This window comes from Corvus moneduloides, chromosome 11 (assembly GCF_009650955.1).
Source record: "Corvus moneduloides isolate bCorMon1 chromosome 11, bCorMon1.pri, whole genome shotgun sequence".
NCBI classification, from domain to species: Eukaryota; Metazoa; Chordata; class Aves; order Passeriformes; family Corvidae; genus Corvus; species Corvus moneduloides.
Window position 1 is genome coordinate 4,643,891 of NC_045486.1, and position 18,737 is coordinate 4,662,627.

At 47.7% G+C, this 18,737-nt stretch overlaps 1 protein-coding gene across 1 annotated transcript in view; it reads left to right on the top strand.

The window, feature by feature from the left end:
• Positions 1 to 18,192: 18,192 nt before the first annotated feature.
• The window catches only part of FOXP1 (forkhead box P1), a 383,544-nt gene continuing 382,999 nt past the window's right edge, over positions 18,193 to 18,737 (top strand). The window contains exon 1 of the mRNA XM_032121320.1: positions 18,193 to 18,211. The gene's annotated coding sequence lies outside the window, so the exon portion shown is untranslated. The remainder of the gene's footprint in view (positions 18,212 to 18,737) is intronic.

The following is an 18,737-nucleotide window of genomic DNA, read 5'->3' on the forward strand; positions in this document are numbered from 1 at the left end:
GGCTCGTTAGCAGCTGATCCAGAAAAACTGTCCTGGGAGAAGAACAAATTGGGAAACATCCCAAGTTGCTGCAATCAAATCCACAAAAAGCTTGTATAAAATTTTTACATATAATCAGAAGGATGGGAAAATTACCTTATTCCCTGCTGTGCACTTCAGATTAATATAGATAAACATTATTCAATCTTAATATTTATGGTGACCATGAAACCTCTTTCTGTACTTACCAGGAACAGGGAGATAAAATGGCTTTTCTCCTGGAGGAGAGACTGGGTTAGCAGTCTGCAAACATGTCTACTGTTGTTTTTTAACTTAACATTGCTGCCCCTCATCTGCAAGCTCTTTTGGGTAGGGACTGCTTCCTGTGAACAGAGGTCCAGTGAAATGAATGGGATTGAGTTGTTCAGTGAATTCTTGTACCTAAATACCTACGTGAACCTGGTTGTGGAGTGGGTTCAGGGATGAAGGTCCCAATTTTGACTTCACAAACCCCATAACTGGTTACATTACAGTCATGGCTAAAGCAAAGCAGGCTGCAGAGTTACTGTACATGCTGGTTTCCCACCTGAACATTGTTTACAGGCAGATTTGGAGGCTTTTTTGTGTTTGTCTCAGAATTCCCAATGTCTGGCAGCCTGTTGGAAGCTGCCAGATGTCCAGAGACACTGACCTCGCCTGCTAAGCATGCAAAAGCTCTTTCACTGCAGGCTCAAAGCAAACCCAGTGCCTCCAGCACCACGGGGTTGGCCACTCACGTGGTGTCTGGCTCTTTCAAGAGTGTGGAGGAAGCCCAGGAGATGCCAGAGATTCTGTCTACAGCCCGTCCCAGCAGCACAGGCAGCTTCAGTCGGTGTGATGCATCCTGAAGTCCTTGTCCTAGTGGGCAGCACTATTTGTTCAAGGCCTTTGAGCTTCAGAAGCAATATAGTGGTGGGAATACATACGCAGGAAGAAGCCAATGGATTTTGTGAATGTACGTAAAGCATGAAGGCAACTCTGGCAGATCTATGTCAGTGTGTAGCCGCTGTTCCTCGAGTGGTTGCTCTAAGCCCCAAAGTTGGCTTCTTCCTTACAAAAGGGACTTAATGAGCTGCCCTTGACTTTACCCAGATTTCTCATTAATTTCCTTCCCAGTCTTCAGGTGGTCAAACCCCATTTCAATGAATTTTGGGCACTTCTCACCCACCAAGTTGCTAAGCTGAGTCGAGTTGTTTGTCACCTTGGGTTTCGGTCTGTTAAACAGCTCAGCCCAACCTACCTTAGGTTTGCTTTGTCTTGACTTTTTGGTGCTGCTGGTGAACTGAAACATCCATCTCTTTTGTTGAGGGCAGGGTTGACTGGGGAAGTCACTGAAGCCACTGAAATTTCACAGTGACAGGCGGCAGCCCCGAGGGCATCGCTCATGAGTCAGCCATGCAGTGAGGGCGCCTGAAGAGGTTTCTCATCCCACCCAAGTTTCCTTTCCTGGGAAGCAGGGTGGCTGTGCTGGGGTGTGTGGGCTGTGTGAACTCCCAGAGAGTCAAACCCAAACTGAGCTGACGGAATAGCTGTAGTCTCAAGCACCCAGCAAAAACCTCCTGTGCTGGAGGCTTAAACTACTGATCACACAGAGTTGGCTGGCCCTGGGTCACAGTTGAGGTGCTGGCTCAGACCACGGTTAAATGTGCAAGAGAAACAGAAAAAATGCTGTGCTAGATGGGGTCAATGCATCAGTCACTTCACAGAGAGGTAAAGCCTACAAACAGCAGCTACAAATGTGTTGCTTACTCCCCCTCAATTTTTTCTGTTAATCCCAACAATCCTGTACTGGTGGGTTTATGGAAGTGTAAGACTGGGATCCCCTCCGACCCCTCCTAAAATAAGTTGTGTGAGGGCTCCACACATGCTTTTAGTGAGCAACTGCACTCTTTCCATTGCATCTGCTGAAAAGGGGATGATGAGAAGGAGGAAGGTTGTCTGAACAAGCAGTTAACACTGAAGGACAAAAAAATTAAGAAGTTCCAATGTCACAGCATTAATTTACACAAAATAAGAAGCATTTCTCCTTACTGGGTGGATATATTGCAGGAATATATGACAGGACAAGCAGGGCAAACACATGCCACAGTGAAACAAGAGTTAAACAACATCAAATCATCCCTGTGATGGATCATTAAGGATGTGGAGTCTAAATGTGTGGTAAAATTATGGCATCGTGCAAATGCTCCTATACCAGCAGCTTATTTTACATATTGCAAAGTATAGAAAGAAATCCTAGTAGCAAATACACACAAAGACCAACCTATCCCACAGTGAATTCATATTTGGATTGTTGGACAAGGTGAATTTTGAGGGGTGAGGGAGACTGAGTTGAACTGCTGCTGCCTGGGATTACAGCTACCTTCAGCTAGAAATGGGACTTGTCTCCCTGCAACCTCCCCATCTCAGCCCAGGCGTGTGTACAGCATGGACAGATCAACAGGGAGTGAGAAGGGTTAAATAAATAACAGAGCCTGGACTAAAAAGGTAAATGCTGAGGAATTCTCTTTTTTAACATGTACATATATTGTAAAAAAATTTAAGGCAACATTCCTCCTGCTAATTAGTGTTTCCTCGGCACTGCAAAAACTACAGCTGGAGGAAGAATTCAGGAACAGTAATCAGCAGCACAATTAAGCAATCTGCTATAATGACAGAGCACAACATTAGGGATAGAATAATCAGAAACATATATATTTTTCCTTCTTGATTTTCATTTCCCACCCAATGATTTGCCTTTGCAGGGTGTATATAAAGCAATGCCTGATAGAAATGCCCATATTTGTCTGCTACAGCTTGTAGACCTTGCTCCAGTGAGGATGCCCATGTTAATTCCTGCCAATCACTTACAACTAATGTTATTTTTACTGTAATTTTTGAAAACCTAGTGTTTGATCTGCTTTAATCCTAATTTTGCCACCCTGTCTCATATAAACTCCTGTTGCTCCTTTAGGTTAGAGGGTCCAACTCCTTTAAGTGGAAGGTATCCAGACAAGAAATCCTGGAGCTGAGGTCCCTTTTATGCCTGCCAGCCATCCCACCCAAGGGAGCAGAGCAGGGAGATTCTTCATACTGTGTTTCTGCAACCTGCAGCTCCTGCTCAGGAGAGGAAAATGCCTACACCTGTGAGCAGACAGTGAGGGGAATGGGCCTGACCTGCTCCATCTGCACAAGCTGTTTTCCCACAGCTCCCTCAGGCTATAGGAGCCCACAAGGAAGGTAAGCTCCCCTCCAAGGAGGTGGTTTAGAAGAGAGAAGGGAAATATGGCCCTTGAGAAGGGCTCCAATGCATTTCAGCTCTCTGCCAGTCATGGATCAAGGCTGGTTGGAATGAAGCCACAGAAGAGAGGGAAGCTCGTGTGTTGCTGTGGGGAGGTAGGTCCTCTTCTTGGGGTCTGCTCGGGGGGTTTACTGGCCGCTGGGAGGGGCCTCTCATGAAAAGCTGGCAGAGAAGCAGTTTTGGTGGAGTCAGGAGTGATCTGTGTGCCCTGGTAGGCCACAGTCATTAACAGTGGGACTTGGTGAGTTTTGTGGTGCTATTTCCCAGGAGCTGGCAATGTTGTTACTGGAGAAGGCCACCAGCCTTTACCTGGGAGGTGGGAGCACTGCAGTGGTGTTGCAGGATCCTTCCAGGGTGGTGGAGCCGATGGGATTGCTGCTGGAAGGTGTCTGGATGGAGCGTTCAACATGTGCTCTGTTTCGCTGGGGTGTGTTGGTGCTCTGTTACCCTCCCACAAACATGGATTTCCTCCTGCTCATTCCCAGATGGAGCTTTTCTTTATTATTCCCCCATATGGAAAGAGTTGGCTGGTCCTGGAGGTTCTTACAACTGGCTCAAGTTTGTAATCTCTGGTATGAGGGAAGGTCTCAGGTGTTTGAATTCACATGTGGCTGCTAAAAACTTAGCTTCTATCAGAAATAAGCTAGGAACTGTAAATATGTTACATTGAGGGATCTTTATAAATGCAGTTCTCTGGTTTGCATCCTACATAACCTAATGAAATGACAACTATGAAGTTACATACTTTGAGAATTGAATTTTCATAATGGGATAAGTGCAGCTGGAAGCCCAGCACTTTTATAATCTGAAAAACTTTTATTTTTGCCTTAAGGGATAAGCTTGAGATAAAAACTTAAGGACACACCTAACACTGAGGAGCCCAACAGCTCCTCATGTGCAGGAAGATGCGAGTTCCACCTGCTTCAGGCACTAATGAAAAATCTTAGTGCCACTTAAATCAGTTTCTGGTATTTGTCTTAGTATGGCAAAAGATCGGGTGTCTTAGTGGGCAGATTCTTCTGTCACTAAAGCTGGTGAAAAGTCACATTACCGTGACCCCTTCCAGAGCTCTTGGATCAGAGCTGGTATTATTCTGCATGTTCCCTTTTCATCTGGGACACTGGCTTGCAAACAAACATACATACACAGAGCTGTTCCTCCTTTTCCCGTGTGCCCGTGTTAGTGGAAATCATTAGGAACACCAGGTCTAAGGAGCAGAGATATGTCTCTGCTCAAAACTCGTTCAGGAAATCCCAAACCATGGAGGAATGCTGGGTTAATTTTTCATCTGAGTATCAGCTGAAAGTAATGTAAACCCCAAATTAATGCAGACAATGCCTAGTCTGGTCTGAAGGCCCTGTGTATTTTTGAATTCTTTTCTACTAAAACTCAATAAAAACATGGGGGTGGAAGGTGCTGCTGGGAATTTGCTTTTTGTTCTGCTTAAGTGCTGTATTTCTCAGCAGTCTTCAAGTTTCTCAGCATGAAGATATTGTTACATTAGAACTACTGTGGGTTTAACACAATTCGGAATTTGCAGGCAAATGGATGTATTGTGTTGAGGCTTATCCACAAAGGACTGTGAAACTACAAATTACAACCCAGCTGCATTCTCTTATCTGGATTTTTTTTCCCCCATGTGCCTGTGAGTCCTCCCCTGTTCACAAGGAGAAATTCAAGTGAGAAAAAGAGACATAGGCCTGAAGTCAGAAGGGACCCTGACCTTGGAGATCCTGCCTGTGTCCATGGATGTTTTCTGTTAGTGTCCATAGTGCTTTCCATTAGCAGAGGATGTGATGCCTCCGCATTTAGTGTTTTTGTGATTGCCTGAGAACTGTTTTTGTAATTCTCCCTAGAAAACTGTGGCAGATGCAGTAATAGTCAACACATCCACTGAATGCTTCTCAGATAAGGAGGAAGAAGGGGCCTACTGATTCTCTTGAATTGGTAAATATGGAAGTAAAGCAGAGGATCCCCCCATGTTATGTTCTTCATCCTCACTCTTCCTCTTTGAAGGGAATGAAAACCCCCAGTAGGTCCCTAGGGAGAGGTAGGAGGCACTTACACTCTAGAGTAGTTTGAGGCAAGGCTTTAGCAGCTCTTGCTAGTCCTGGGCAGGTTTTGCTGACCTTGTCCCAGTTACACAGCCAAGGCCACATCATGTACCAGAGCCCTGTGCCACAAGCATGGACACCCGACTTGGGGACAACGCTGGAGCAACCATGGAGCAACCAAGTCTGTCTGGGCAGAGGTGCTGCACCACAGAGAGACAAGACAAGTTCTTGGCTTTCATTCTTCAAAGCAAAGGGACACATTAGCAGATTTGAGTGATACTCTGCACACCTGCTAGCCAGTAATAGGCTGAAAACACAATGACCTCACCATAATGTTGTTATGTTTATTTTCTTCCTTTCAAATGGCTGTTCCTATAAAGGATGCTGACAAATGGGACCTGAACTCATGCATTTAGTGGGCCAGGAAATAAATATATCAGAGAGACAGTACTTCTTTGGACTCTTCTGAGACTTGGGAGTTGCAGGCCATTCTGTTTGCTGGCTCAGTTTAAGCAGCAGAAATGTCCATGTGTTCTGTCAAAGCACTTTACTTGTGACAGGCAAAGTGCTGCCCTGAACTGGAAAACCATTCAGAGCAAATAAATGCATTAATTCAACGCAGAGTATCTTATATTTGATACACGCCACTTCCTAATCACTTTACTGAACATCTGGATTGCCTTGAAATGAAACCAGTGATGGCGTCATCTTCAATTTGGACATGGGATCCATTTCGGAAGGCTTTTTCCAGGAGAGCACCTCTTGGATCTTGGTATGATTTAGGTTGGGTCCTCCAGGTCTAATCCAGAGTAAATACAATTAAGGGTTGCTTCACTGCTGAAGGAGGACGGAGAGTAGCACACAGGAGCCAGCTGGGCCCTTTGGTACTTGTAGTCCAAGTTGTAGAATCATATTAAAAAGCGTAGATGTTACCAAGGAACAGGGATTTTTCATATGTCTGAAACAGGGTCTGTGCCCCTTTCTCTTAGGGCAGCACAGGTATGTTCTTGCAGGAGAAATGAGAATAATTAATTCTGACTGTTAACATGGTACGAGAGGCTGAAGTTAACCCCATTGTGCTGGTAAAAGTTGCAAAGGAACACAGAGGGTGCAGAGACTCTGCACTGGCTGCCCTGTGTGAGCAAGAGCGATGACTTAATGAATGAGAGATGCACTTGCATTGCAGCAACTCAGGCTCAGCTGAGCAACAGCAAGAACTATTTGCAACATCTTTTTGTCAACATCTGTTTGTCTCTGAGTTCATGAAAGTGGAACAAATCTCAATGATTTTTTTTTTCCTTGCATTGAAATTTTGCACAATTGTTTCTGTTATTTTGGCAGCCAAAATGATGCTGGAATGTTTCACCTTCTTTTTCCAAGTTTTTGAGCTGAGTTTTTCAGTTGAGGTTTGTCACATAAACCATGAGGTTTTACTTCTGCTGCTAGCCAAATTATAATCTTTATATCATAAGCCTTTTGTTGTTTATTTCTTTTTCTTTAAAACTCCAGCTTCTGGAATCATGAGAATGCATGAAAATCTCTACTCCTGTTTTCTGTCATGTGATTGTTTTCCCTTGAGTTTTTAGCACTGAGAACTGTGGAGAAACTTCTGGGTGTCATCTGAGAGATGAAAAATGGAATTCATTAATTTTTTTTTTTTTTTTTTAAATACCACTGGGATAATTTTTGGAAACTATGACTCATGATTTTCAATGTTTAGATTTGGCAATGCTGTAGCTCTCCGTGCTGCTTCCCCATGACCAGGAGTGTCAGAAGAAGCCATGTGGGGCTTGTCTCCACAGACAAGTTCCAGCACAGAGAGCCAGGGTGTGAATTCACAGTGCCCTAGTTAGATTGCACAGATTCCCCATGAGGATGCAGAGTGTGCAGTACCTGCCCTTCGGAAGCACTCTCAGGGCATGTCTCTGTAACATCCAGCATGTGCTTCAGAAGCCCTAGAGCTCACACCAACCTGCTCCAGCTCATGGACTGAAGGCAGCAGGGCCATTCCATGCTTCAAACTGCACTTATTGGCATGGACACAGCTCCAAGGTGATGCTGCTGTGCGGGTTTGGAGCACCTCCCAGCTGTGCTGTGCTGTGTGGCTGTAGTGGGTGCAATACCATTGGGTGCTCCAAGTGACGCTGAGCCTCCTCAGGTGCTCAGGGCTGGCTTCTCCTCCTCCTCCTGGCGCCCATCCGCTGTATCTGAATGGGAAACTGAACTGGTCCATTTTCTGAGCCTGTTGGTGAGGACTTTGGCTCTGGAGCCGGCCTTTCCACTCAGCAGAAGCAAATGTGCTCAGCAGCAGCCAAGGGCCGTGTCGGGAAAGCAGTGACCCCTTTGTGACCGCTGAGGGGCTTTGTGAGGCTTGGTTTAACACTGGAACTTGCCTGTGCATTCCCAACCCTCAGATTGCTATGAGCATGGCTTGGCTCCTTAGAGACACAGAACCACAAAAAATATTTAATTTACAGAATCACAGAATCAACAAGGTTGGAAAAGATCTTGGGAAAACGCTTGGGCACCCAGTGAGGAACACACTGGATGAGGATAAGATGGCCTTGAGGGAGCAGTTTGAAGTTTCTTTTGGCTGTCCCCATCAACTATAGAGAAAAAATGGAAAATGAGCCAGTGGAGTATACCTGGTAAAGGGGGACAAGAGGGAGAAGAAGCCACTTAGGAATTATTCAGCCCCTGGTGAAAGAAAAGCTGTGGTAGCTGCAGGATACCTGCTGTACCCAAGGCCAAGTTTAAGCAGCTGCTGGGATAAAACCCAGGAGACAGAGATGTTGCTGCTAGAGCAGCTCCTCTGGCCAGGCCAGGTGTGAGGGAAGAAGCTGCTGTGGCTGGAGCCCCCGGGAAGGGCGCTCTGCCACTGGGAAACCAGGATGCTGCAGGGTGCACCAGGGCGGGGGAAGGCTGGGAGCAGGCTGAGGTCTCTGCCCCTCAGGAAGCCGTGAGGGATTTGTGTGTTTTCCAAGGCAGCAGAGACAGGATGCTGAGGGGTGGGAGAGAGACAGATTTCCTTCTGCAGTGAATAGACTGGGGTGGGGGATGGCAGCTCTGATTTAACCCTTGCCTGTTCCTTTCATCTCCAAAATGAACTGGTGGCTTAGGAAACCATTCCAAGAAACTGCAGAAATGAAAGGAACAAAAAGTACCAGGTTGTTGGCACTGGAGTGACGCTGTGAGTTTAATATCCCAGTTCTCTCGCCCCCAGGCGTGTCTCCCTGGCTCTGGCATTCCTTTTTGACTTTGAAGTTTGTTTGTTCAGTGGCACTGGCATTGCTATGACCCACATGAACACCAGTGATGCCAAGGGAGAGGCTTATGGGACATTACCTTGCATCAGGTAGAAGCAGCCTGTGGGAGACTGCTGCAGGTTTGGGTGCTGTAACAATTTTACAGCAGAAGCCTGAAAAAGATGGGATTTCATTTGTCTTTTACATTGCGGGTGGGGAAAAAATCTTAGGAGTAACTCCTGAAATGGTTTCTATTCTTGTTCAACAGTGAAGGCTTTTCTTTATCTCTTGTAAAGTCATTAATAGGATGATCTAGAGGAGTGGAGAAGTGGAAGAAAACCCAACTACTATCACCTCCCACTCCCACCAAGCCCTTGGAAATGCTGTGGAAACAAGACCTGTGTGAAGACCTTTAGGGCGTAAGTACATGAAGCATTTGGGAGAGGTACCTGGAACATGGGAATCCACAGAAAACTACTTTGTTTACTGCACCAGAGTCTCCCAGAGCTGTGGAGAGTCCACATGGCTGAAAGTTGGCAGCCGGGCTGCAGGTGTGGTGAAAGAGACGTGTTTTCTAAACACACCAAATACTTATTGCTCCGGCCTTTTGTAGATAAAGATCAGCTCTGACTTTAAAAGAAATTATAGCAGAAGTGCTTCTATCTGGGAGGATGAATACCTGCTCCCAAGTTGGGCTTTGTAGAATTGAACTTCATAAACAAATTACTTGATGTGATTAACCAAGTCAGAGGGTTGAAGGAAATGTGCCTCTGACAGCATCAGGGTGGAAGCTGTAATGTGTTGGCCAGAGAATTATCCTGGCTAGGAACAAACAGCCAGAAGGTTCTTGGGTGTGAGGTTTCCCATTAAAACAGTATCTTCTCTCTGAAAAAAACCCACAGCGAAAAAAATAACCCTGCTGAAAGCCTGAATTTTTTCTGAGATTCAAAACTGCCTTGACTCTGCGGGTGTTTGATGTGCAAGGATGGCAGAGAGCAGTTGTGAACCAAAAAGAGCTAAGAATTTGTAGGAAAACATCTGGTATCTAGACTGACCAGATAAAGAGTTTTCAGTGGCTCAGAAAACATTTCTGCCCTATGATTGTGCTAGTTTCACTAGGAAAAACAGTCCCTGCACTAACCTCATTCTGTTTTACGAGTTTGAAGGTTGGAATATACAGATATTGGCCTACTTGTTCCTCTGGTAAAGATGACTTTAAAAAAAAAACAACCACACTTAAATATAAAGCAAGCCAAACAAAAAAAAGAATGTTTTAATGATGAAATAAGCAAAAAAATATTGCAAAAACAAAATGAAAAACAGTTAAAGCCTGAAATGGAGTGCCAGGCAAGACAAGCTGACCTTCTCAGAGTCTGCTTCAGGAAACAAAAACATTTCCTCATGCCAAGCATGCTCTGCATGAGCTGAGTTTGCTCGGTCTCAAGCTGATGACAGTAGCTTTTGCTGCTTTTGACAAAACAAATAATGCAATGGGGAGGATAGTTCTCTGTTAGGGCAGGTTTTTTTTCTTGCTTCCAACTGGGATATCAGGTCCCTGCCTGGTATCCAAGCTCATTCACAAGCTGGGCTAGGCTGGACAAGCCATTTCACCCAGGATGAAAATCCTACCACAGCTGGGATGTGCAAGGGTTGAAGTAAATGCTGCTTTGTGCTGTTTGGAAATTATTCACTTGGGATCAAAATATATGTTTAAGGGGAGATTTCAACCCTTTCTCGGGTGGGATTAGCTATGCTTTGGTGCTCACAGCAGTTGACAAGGAGGTGACAATGGGAGAACATGACATGTTGTCCTGTTGTCTAAAAGCAGGGTAGGTGGGAACCTTGCAGGCAGGTTTCTGCCTGCAGTGCTTCTGGTTTGCTACACCTTGCCTGTGGCAGGCAAGCCTGGACTGCCCTGTGTGTCCTCATGAAGCTGGGCAGCACAGGGCTGAGGTCTCAGCAGCCACCAGTGTCACTGTGTGTCCCCTGTGAGCTGACAGCATGCGCAGAGGCAGTGCTGTGTGCAGAAGTGCTCTGGAGGTGGGTGTGGGGAGAGGGAGGGTGGGGAGGTGTGCCGGGACGCGTGGGCTGTGCAGAGAGTGCAACGGGTGAGTGGGACCATGAGTGCAGGTGACATCCCTCCCTCCAATGAGCACTGTCCGTCCCATCCGGGCCAGCCTCCGCCCCCAGGCTCCAGCCAAAGTTCCCACCCCATCCAATTGCTCCAATTAGTGCTGTGGGTTTTTTTTCTTTATTAAGAAGGTGGCTCGAGACCTGCCTGTTTTTGAGTCCAGCTCCCTTTAATCTGTCCCTGCCATGATTGAGGTTAACAGAGTTTCCTGCCCAGCAGCCTCTTTGGCAAATTAGAGAGAACCAGTGAGACACTGTCAATAAACTTCCCACTGTATAGATTTCATCCAGCAGAGCCTGAATAAATTGGGTCATGCTGCCATATGTAATCCATGCACTTGAGGTTTGACCTAGCTCCTGTGCAAACCAGTGGGCAGGGATGTGTCTGGGAGCTGGACTGGAGCTCTGGCTGAGACAGCTGAATTTTGAAAGAGCTGGGGTGGAGCCATGCCCTTCATTTTCGTGGACCAGTTTCATTTGTACGGGAAGATGATTGATGTCTTCCCGCGGGAGCTTTTGTCTGTGCTGGAGTGTGTCTTGAACAACATTGCCAAGATACCTTGGGGCTGGGTTAGGTAATTATTTTCTGATTAGATACTGAAATCAAATAAATAAGTTAATCATTTTACAAGTTCAGAAGAAAATACATTTATTTAATCTGAAACTTCTTCACAATGGCAATGCATAACTCTGTCATCTTCTGCATGGTGTTGGCCTCGGGTCAGATGATTTCCCACCAAACAATTTGCTAGCGTCTCATGGCCCTGGTAATGCAAAGTCACCTGTTCAGAAGGAGGCAGGATTCTAGTCCTTCTCTCCTTTGGGCAGTTGATGTGAACCTGCAAGTGGTGGTGATGGGCCAGTGTGGCTGCCATCAGTTGCCACAGTTCATATCGGCAGCACAGAAAAGATTCGTACACTAACAGGGGAGACTCCTCTTTTGAAAAGAGGCTTTAAATGATGTCAAGAACCACCACAACGATATGGTTTTTACATAAATAATAATTAATTACATGTAAATCAGCCTTTTCCCCACCCCTTCCATTAGTATCATCTTTGCTAAGCTCTCTGTCTTGTTTCTGTCCGCTCACTCGGAGTAGTTGAATGGCAACAGACATCATTTGCAATGCTAACGTCAGATACGGGTCAAAATGGACACGGAAAACACAACCCGGGGTTTTATCAATGCAATAACAACCAGTTCTGTCTAGAGATGGCAGTGTACTGGGGTTTAACCTCTTCACTGCCACAGAGCCAGAAACAGTAGGAATTTACTTTTTTGGTTTCCTGTTCTGCTATTTCCAACTTACTTTCAGCCCTTTCTTTCTCCTGGCCATTTTCTTTTTTTCCCCCTCTCTCCCCTTTCTGGTGTTTACTAGAGCATCTGGTAGTGTTTATCTCCCAAGACACAGGAGAGGGTTGTTTTCATAGATATGTAACTGGCCTAAAAGCTTTAATCTTTGTTGATGTTGGACTTTTGGATTAAAAAATAGTCATAATAGTGGAAAAAGTTAAAATGAAATAATACTTCAGCACAGAACACGTTGGAGACAGCATCAACAGAAAACCCTTCACAGGGAAAGCTGCAATTACTGCATCTCCTTCGCAGGCAATGCTGAACTTGTGGAGAGAGCAGGGCAGGGAGTGAGGAGACCAATTCCCTGAGATGAGACTGCTTGTCCCGCTGGAAGCTGAAAGTGTGGCATATCCTCGTGGAGATTTCTGCATGTGCTCCTGCAGCAGGAGTTTAAGCAGACCCAGAAATGCCAACAAGATGTTAGAAATCTGTTTCCATCTCTGCTGGCTTCCAATGCTGCCTTCCAGGAAGGCAGGGAAAGAGCTTGTCTGGCCTTCAGCGGAGTCAGACTACGCATGACCTGGGGTTTGTAGCCTCTATGGAGTACTGGAGGTCAGAGGAGGAGATGGTGTTTTGGATTTGGTCTCCTGCTCTAGAGAAGTACGTTGGTTTTCTCTGAAAGCTTCAGAGATGCTGCGATTGGGTTAATTAGAAGTTGTCAAGATACAGCAAGAAGCGTTGCTGTCATCAGAGAGATGTAGAAAGTGTTACAGAAATTGGGTAGCAAAAGGCAGGTAGGTGTCTGCTATCTGCAGCAGATCTTATTTGCTGCCTTCCCAGGGGACTAGGCACTGTCCCAAACCTGCAGCAAAGTCAGCTAGGCTGGAAGCAGACCTGCAAAATCCGGGTGGCTGTTGCTTTCCGGGTAAGAATATATTCAGTTGCTAATATTGTAAATGCTTGGTGGTACATTTTTATAGCAATAGCATTTATGTAACTTAAGATTTTTATGTAATTTAAGATTTTAAACTAATGTCTTAATTCAGGTGCTACATACCCCACTTTCCACTCCTGCTCACCTGTCACATAAGGTGTAAACCTGACTGTAACCTCTCCTAACTTCTTGGGATAAAACACTTTTGGAAAACCCTCACTTTGGGAAGGCAGCGAGCTGATGAAAGGGAGCTTAGCAGTAATGAACCAGGCTAATAAATTACCTAATGTCACCTTAGGATAGGTCCATGGCCGCCTGTCACACAGCAGCACATCAAGCTGGAGATGCACAGTCGGTCTCTTCTAACCTTTGTACCTCCTCCCGCTTAGCAGGGAGCTGGTTCTGGAAAAGACCAGGCCTGTGGAGTCCTGCAAACTGAAGGGTAAAATATTAATAAGCCAAAGAGGAGCTGGAGGTGTCAGTGAGGCTCCTGCACAGTGCAGCCAGGAGGGAGAGTGCTGCTGGTCTCCACACAAAGGGAAAGGCAAACGGCTTCTCCGCAGAAAATTTCACCGACCAATTTTTTTTGCATGCAAAAATGCAGATTCAGCAGCACCAAAACGGTCTGTGCACACATGCCAAACTTGTCATTTATAAAAACTCAAAAAAGCTCTGACAAATGCTGAAGCTGTTAGTTTTGACACTTCTGACATGAAACACTTTGATTTTTCATTTTGAAACTTTGTGTTCAAAATGTCCTTTAATTTTATTTTCAAGCAAGGGGGTGTGTGTCTTTTTTCTTATTCCCCCAAAAAAATCAAAATTGAAATGAAATCTTCGGATTGACTCAACACGAAATTGTTCTTGGATTTTTGATTTCACAAGGCTTTTTTTTCTTAGATGTGTTCGGCTTCAAGTCACTTCTTTTTCACCCCCAAAATTTGCCAGTTGGTTTATCAAGAACCACAGCGAACATCAGCCCCTTTGAAGGGGCGCAGCTGCCACAATAGAATATTTTTTTCGCGGCTGTCAGTTGCAGAAAGAAGGAAAAAAAAAAGGAGCCTTGCTTTTGCTTTCCAGGAGATTGAGTTCATTTTCTATCTGACAGGGATAAATAATAAACAGTATTTTTTTTTTCTGCTGTGAGGGATTGTGTTACGTTATCTGTTTAAACATTCCGTTACATTTTAGTAATGTGAATAATGATTATTCCTGTGCTTCTGAGCTCTCTCTCTTGGCTCGGGTGCCGGAGGTTCAGGAGACACCTGGCATTGTTGACAGAGCGCTGAACTTGAACGCCTCTCACTGTGACAGGGCAAGCCCAAATATTTTGGGAAGAGTCCTTGTTATGTTACGACAGGGCTTGGTAGCACTGATGCTGGGGACGGGTTTTGCTTTAATACGGAGCTGATTATGCTTTATTATTCGGGGAACAGCGTGAACTTTGGCAGGCAGGCTGCTGGGAGAAGGAGGATTGCACTTGGGCACTTCTTATTTGTGTGATGTGCTGAAGGTCTTCCAAGAGATGCTGTCTCTCAAAAGAGGCCAGGATAGGAGGCCCTGAAAGGCGTTTTTCTGTGGGTGAGAAAGTGGGAGAAATAAAGCTTTTTTCAAAATAATATAAATGTTTAATGTAGTCCCTACATGTAGACAAATACCTGGGGAAGAGCTTGTATTAAAATACCTTTTTAATCATATTTTCTATCTGTCAAGGTGGAGTTTGCTTCCCACAGTGTACATCTTCCCTCTTTTATTGGTTTCCTCTCCTGAAGCCGAGCTGCATCTTGGCAGTGCTTTGTGCATCTTCAGTACTGCAAGAGTGTCCAGCTCGTGGTGTTAAATCGGTCATAGCCTTTCAACAAGATTGGATGTCTTGTGGTGTTTGCCAATTCACGTATGGCACGTAATTATATTCAGGAAGCAATAGGAATTAAATGACATTAATTTCCATGAATATTCATTTAAGAATCTCGACCAAATTCAGGCAGATTAATAGTCCAACACAAATACAATGGCTATTCATTGCCCCCACAGGAAAAGGAAATATGTATTGGCTGGCAGCTCAGGACAAATGGAAACGTGCTATAGAAAAGTTATCTCTGGGTGGCTTCTGGTACAGTGGCGGCTGGAAGGACACCTCCAGGAGTAAAGAGGATTAGTGTGGGTACGGATGTGGGGAGCCTTTCCCATCCACTGAGGAACCCAGAGGAGTCTGGGGTGAATCCAAAACTCATGTCTCTGCACTGCCCATGCAAATCCAAACCAACTCTGACTGCAGTGGAGCTCCTCTGGACTCACAACAGAGCAAAATGTCATTTATTCTGTGCCTGACTCCCGCTGCCCTGTGTGTGGAGCCAGGCTCCAGCCTGCTCTGCCTGGATCGTGATGCTGCAGGGCAGCACAGCCATTTCTTTCCCTCACAAGCAGCACTAAGCTGGCTGTGCTGCTTGCTGCCTGCTCTGCCACAGCCAGCCCAGCACCAGCCCTCAGGGTGGCTCCAGGGCAGTCCTGTCCTGCCAGGCACCTCCTGGCACACGGAAGCTCGGTTCTGCTCTAGCTTGTCCTCCCAGCGCAGGCCAGGACACGGCTTCTACTGTGTCCAGGGAAACTGGGGAAGTATAATAGCAAAAGCAGATGAAGGATGCAAATGTGTTTGCAACTGAGGCATCAGAATTTGAGATGCTGGAATGCGCCCCTCCCCCCCCCCCCCCAACAACAATTATTTAATTTAAAAAAAAATCTGGGTTTGGTTATAGCTCTCACTTGGGAGAACTTACAGTTTTCATTTTGTCAGACAAGCCAACTTGAGACTTTAGCTGTGTCACATTATCTCTTTGTGGGACTTCCCCAATTGGACAACAGATCCTGCTTCCACTAAAGCTGGTGCAAGTGTTGCCAAGAGCATTGGGTTCAGCTTGTAGGCTGATGTTTATAACTTTTAGAATTCCCCTTCATAGGCAAGTTGGCTCCACCTGCCCTTGAAGTTCTCTGAGCAAAAGAAAGGTCCAGTTATTTTACCTTGCACATGTACCATGGGATGGGCAGAGCTGCATTTTCTACCTTTTTGAAGGTTATTTGTTGCCAGACTGATCTGACTTGCCCTGACTACACCCAAAACAAGGAAACGTGGAAAGCAGCAACCACCATTTTGCCAAGAAGGGGTTTTGTCTCAAGCGGCAATATGAGGGTACTCACAGGGCTGCTTCTGCTTGGGCTTATTTGGAACAAAGTCAGAGAATCATAAAACCAGGCTGTAAATCCAATGTACATTTCTCTTTATGTCCACCAACTTTTTGGGGCAGTACTTAGTGTGTATCTCATCTTTTCATGTCTGATGTAAAAGGTAGAATAACAGCTGAGTACCCACATGGGCTTTGCACCTATGCAGGAGTGCCAAGTGGGCCAGGAACCCGCCATGCAGCCTGGTGATGTGCTCTGCAAAGCCTCATAAACCAGTGACTAAAGCAGAAAAGACTCCAAGGCCTGGCTCCTGGGACATTGGAGGTGTGGCATTACAGTAGCTTGGAAAACATTCTGACTTTATAACAAGTAACACCTATAATTACAGAGGCGTCATCACCTTCATAATTTTTTTTTTTTTTTTTTAGCTAACAAGCTGTAGTTGTAGCCTGTGTACATCCCTGCCAAAATCTGCCAAGCATTTGCTCTTGGGATGGTTCTGCCGGTGGTGGGAATATCAAGCATCTTTCTCCAGGCACTTATAAAACAATACAGCAGTAAACAATTCAAGTACAATTAGCAGCTACATTGGCGGAGGGGGAGGGAGAAGTCCCACCGCTGGTATTGTCTGTGGAATTAATCATGTTTTACGGAGTTGATATACTGGTTTGGACGTGTGAAGTTAAAAACAGGAGAGGAAGAAGTAGCCAATAAGCGTTTATTCGAGAACAAAATGTAAAACAAGTATTTTTTTTTTAGCAGTACGGGGGTGAGTGTTTAAAAAATGCTCTTTTTACAGGTTTAGCTCTTTTTTCTTCCTTCTGAAGAAACAGATGAACTAAAAAATATAACAAGACACGCTGAAAATTATGTTTGCTTTTAAAGCTGGTGGTCCCGCCGGTCACACAAACGCCGGTGTCTCCTGCGGTATCTGGGGTGGAAGAGCGGGATGCTGAACGCTCCGCTCCCGGCTGTCGTCCGTTCCCGGCCCCGCAGCGCCCGGCGGCGGCCCCGAGCGCTCCCCGCCGGCCCGAGCGCACCGCTCCGGCGGCGGCGCGAGCATCACCTCCGCAAATATTTATTTGCAGCGATTTTCCGCTCTTAATTATTTAAAATATAATGAATTAGGCATAAGTACCTCGCTATTAGGGTAATTCCAGGTGTTAATTGCTGCCGGAGCGGCTCCCGCCGTTCCGCCGGGAGGTGGCGCCGCGGGCCCGGCGCTGCTGCCGGAGCCGGGCGGGGGACGGGGACTGGGGACCGGGACCGATACTAGGGGAGAGGTTGGGCCCGGCGCGGGGCTCCCGCGGGCGCGGTTCGCCCCGCCGTATCGCTCCTGGCAGTGTGTGTAACCATCAACCCCGGCCCCCGGTCCGTCCTGAGGGCAGCCTCACGCGACTGCCCAAAAAAACAAAGGGAGGGAAGAAAGCCGGGCGGGTCAAGGAAAGAGTTTTTTCCCCGAACAAGTCGGTCGCTCGGTAACTTCGCGGCCGCCCGCTGGCTCCCGCCCGCAGCGCCGGGCAGGACGCGCTCCATCCCTGCGGGACGACCGACCCCCGTTCCCCTCCGGCGGCGCGGTGCTGCCGGCAGCGGGCCGCGGTCCCGGGCAGGGCAGGGCAGGGCAAGGGGCTGCCCGGCGGGGCCCGCTCCCCTTCCCTGCTCCGGCCGCCGTCAGGGGAACCCCCGCGCCGCCGGAGGCTCCAGCTCCGCGCTAAGGCCGTCGGTGCTGCTAAAATTCGCAGTGCTCGAGTGCCGGAGCCGCAGGGCTGGGGCAGCCGGGTGGTCCCGACTCTGCCCCCTCTCGCCCTCTCCCCGCGGGCGCTGCCACCCCTCTCCGCGGGAGCCCCGACGGCGCGACCGGGAGCGCTGCCGCTCCGCGCACCCACCGAGATGCGGACCCACCCCCGCGGAGCGGCTCCGCACTCAGCCCGGCCCTTGGGCCGGTCAGTCCCGCTCAGCGACCGGTGCGCGCCGCTGCGCACCCGCGCAGTGTGTCTAAGCGGTGTTTGCGCCCACAGAGGCGAGCGCTGCGGGGGGGAACGCGGGCAGCGCCCGTCTCGCCGCTCCGCGCAGGTAAGGCGGCTCCGCGGGTATCCGCGGAAGGCACTCCGGGGTCCCCCGCGCCCCCCAAGCTCCGCTGGCCTGATAGCCCTCCAGCTCCCGCGCGGCTGTGAAAAAGTTGGTAGGGGTACGCAGCGCTGCGCCCCCGCCGACAGGGCGGCCCCGGCCCGCGCGCTGAGCTGTCCTGCGGGGCGCGGAGGGGTGCGCAGGGATGCGCAGCGCTGCGCCCCGTGCTCCACCGCCACTTTCGCTTCCCCGCGGGGCCGCCCCGCCTCCCCCGGCCCGGCCCCCCCCCCGCCCCCCCCGGCCGTCCTCCGCGGAGCTCCGCGCCGGCGGGGCTCTCGCCCTTCACCCCCTGCGCGCTTCATCCCCCGCTTCTATTATTTTTTTTTCATTATTATTATTTTTCCCTTGCGCCGAGCCTTGTTTACCCAGCAGGTGGATGTGACGTCAGAGACTGACAACAGCAAAAAATAACAACATCTCCCTCCGCGGGGGTGTCGCGGGCCGCCCCCGGCCCGCCCGCGCGGGGTTGCGC